We start from the raw sequence: 3,458 nt of genomic DNA, 5'->3' as shown, positions 1-3,458 counted from the left end.
TGTAATGTTTGGTGTGAATGTTTTTGAGCTTCACAGTTGCAGAAATGAGCCACTAGTCTGTGCTGTGGACCGTAACATTTCAGAGGTATCTCCTCAGAGCCTCAATGTTTTGGTTCTTTATTGAACATGACAACAGCACCTTTTTAAAAAATGTATTACATCTGACATATTATTTGAACTGTATCAAATTTAATGCATTTAAACCTTTTCTGCATTAAAACTGTTTCGATTGACTGGGTGATTTTTACAACATTTCTAGATAGTTCATATATATTTATATTATTTATATACGACTCATTCTTTATGCAAACAATATTTCGTGTGTTCGGTAAAAATTTTTTTTAGTTTATTTATTTATTTGTTTACAAGAAAATTACATGAAATTAACACAAAAAAAGAAAAGTAAAAAAAAGTAAGTGTTTTTTTTTTTTAGCAATTTAATTGCCAAGTTGCTGATTGCTTTTTCCCATCTTTTTGTTTTAAAAGAAATCAATCACCAATTTGCTCACGTTTCAAAGGTTTAAAGGCATTTTAAAGGCATCAGAATGCAGCACAAGAAAACTAATGTTAATCCAGGTGTTAAGGGATTAATGAATATTACTAACAGGGCTCCTTGAAAAAAAAATAGTATAAAGACTTCATGATAATGAAAAGATTTACCAAATTCCACCAGTTGCCTGAATCTATAACTGAATAGTTATCCTTAATATACATCTTAATTTAGTGATGATATTTGCATGAGAGTTTATTGTCAGCATAAAATATTATGACCCTCAGTTTCTCCACTTCAGTGATGGTTTCACACATCTCCGGAAACAGAGTGAGACACTGACCTCTTGTGCTGATTTCAAAGCATTGCAATTCACCTACTTGTGAAAAGATTGAGGACTTTCAGGTTCCCTTTTATTTTCCTTTAAGAGTTAAATAAAACCAAATGATAATTTAACTTCTGACTTTGGTGCAGGAGGTTTTATGTTAACCCTTTAACACCTGGAGCAAATTCACTTTTTTGTGCTCAGGTGTTCAGATGCCTTTCACAAGCATTTAAACCTGTGAAACCTGAAGATATCTTTCCAAAACACGGGGAAACATAGTGGGCTTCTTGGCAAGAAAAACAAAGTAAAAGATGTACAGGGAATGAACTGAAAATTAGCTTTTGGGGAGGTTATCAGATGTTATAAAAAAATAAGGAAAATTAGAAAAGTAGAAAAAAAGAAAAAAGTCTCAAATCATTTTTGTAATTATATGTTCAAAATTATGTTACATAGAGAAATACATACTTATTCTTTTTTTTTTTTTTACTTTTTAAATTATTATTACTATTTTCTTGCTTTTTTACTTATTTTCAGACATTTTCTCTTTTTCTCTTTTGCTTATTTAAAAAAAATCTTGCAACTTTTTATTTATTTCTTGCTAAATATTTGGCCATTTCTTGTTAAATTGCACATTGCTTTCTTTCCATGTTTTTGAAAGAAATCATACCGATTTGCTCAGGTCTCAAACGATTAAAGGTTTACCCATTGTGCGATTGAATTTCATGCTAAAATATTGTATCAACATCAAGTTCATATAAATTAAACACATTAAAATGTGCATGGCATTGTTTAAAACCATTTGATACCAAAATCCAAACAGAAACTGCTGTTTGATGTACACGGTAAATCAGTGAGATGTAGATCTCATTGTAAGTGTGTTGAGCAGTTCAACAAAGACTGAGCATCAGCCATACATGCAGCCATAAACATTAAAACATCAGCATAAAAAAATCCACACAGCAGGTTTAAATCAAGTCTCTGAGGCTACAGCTCATCACAAATTAGGCTCTGCAGAACGCTGTAATGTTCGCCACAGTGTAAAAGCAGTTTAGAGGCCATATTGGGTCTTGATCTGTGCTGTTATGCCCCCTGCTGGGGTACATAAGGGAGCCTAAAACCCCACATCAGCAAATGAAAAGTGCTGATCATGACAGAATGTGAGCCTTCAATCTTCATGTTCAGTTAATTGTTTACCTGCTGCAGGCTGCAGATGTAAGGGAAAAAAAGAACAAAAATGCACTCAAACAATACAACAAAAGGCTGGCTCAGCGTTCTGTAAAAAAACTGCACGCTTAGACCGACTTCTGCTGCTGAGATGTTTTACTTCAGTGGTACCCATTTCCTCACATACCCTTCCTTTTTACTTCTTCAGAACATTGTATCTGCCCAATTACAGCCGACTGCAATCTCTGGCTCCGCAAAAAAAAAAAAAGACTGATCATAACATCAAAAGTTTAAGGAGTCTAAAAAAGTAGAATAAAGAGTAAAAGAACCTTTCAATTAGTACCAGAGTGAAACTGAATTAACTTCCCTGCAAGTGCTGCACTCAGAAAGATTAAAGAACTATGTGAACAAAAAGCCTTTAAAGTGAGAACACTGAAATGAGGCACTGTGGAAAATTAAAGATACATTTTTGCACAAAGAATCTGGAAGTAACCACTGAATGCAAATTAACAATGTGAATCACCATCTCTTAGACATTGTTCACTGCACATTTGAATAATATAGTGTTTTTTCTTAATGTAGTATTTCTATAGTGAAGCAAGACATGGAGATCAACACGTGTCTTTGTTTTTCAAAGTATAGACTCATTTCACAAATTTGAAGATATCTGGGACACTATATAGTGTAAAAGAAATGATGGTTGTGATATATATATGTGTGTTTGTGTGTGTATGTGTATTTTTGTGTGTGTGTATGTGTATATGTATATGTATAGTGTGTATATATAATATATTTCAACTGGAAAATTAGCACTGGACAAAATTGGTGACACTTTTCCAAAAAGTAAAAAACTGTGAAGGGATTGAGTCACACAAAGCTCAGTTGCAAAATCACATACAGCAGAAATTCACACCCAGTACTTACTGAACATATTGTTAGCAGATGGCTAATTCTTCAACCAGTTTGCCTTTAATCTGAGCCATATTTATCATACTAATCCATTTCAGTATAACATGGGATATGGTACACACTTGATTATACTGTGGCGTGAGTGAAAAAAGCCCCAGTGCTTAATTTGTGTACAGTGTCCTTTAATTTTGCCCAAATGTCAAATAATACAGATTTGGGACCAAGAGCACGCAGAGTTTTCTGTATGGAGCACAAGACGGATGCACATTAAGACTAAACCTTTGAAGATTAATACAATATTAAGAAGATTGTAGTTAAATGAAGCTTGCAGGCTGTTATGCAAACCACTTCACTTCAGTGGTGATCGGTGATGTAAATAAGTAGGTACTTTTACTTAAGTGCAGTACACTATTAAGATACTTGTATTTCCACTTCATGCAAATTTATTTCCTTAGAAACACAGTAGGCTTGTTGTAGCTTCTTCTTAGTTAATTTAGGAACATATGACACATTGTTATGGATAAAACTACACAACAGTATATATGTGAAGCAGTTAAAATGACCTCCACT

The sequence above is a fragment of the Plectropomus leopardus genome, chromosome 20, assembly GCF_026936395.1.
Source record: "Plectropomus leopardus strain MGB_pleo_1.0 chromosome 20, ASM2693639v1, whole genome shotgun sequence".
NCBI classification, from domain to species: Eukaryota; Metazoa; Chordata; class Actinopteri; order Perciformes; family Serranidae; genus Plectropomus; species Plectropomus leopardus.
This window is presented reverse-complemented; position numbering follows the sequence as displayed.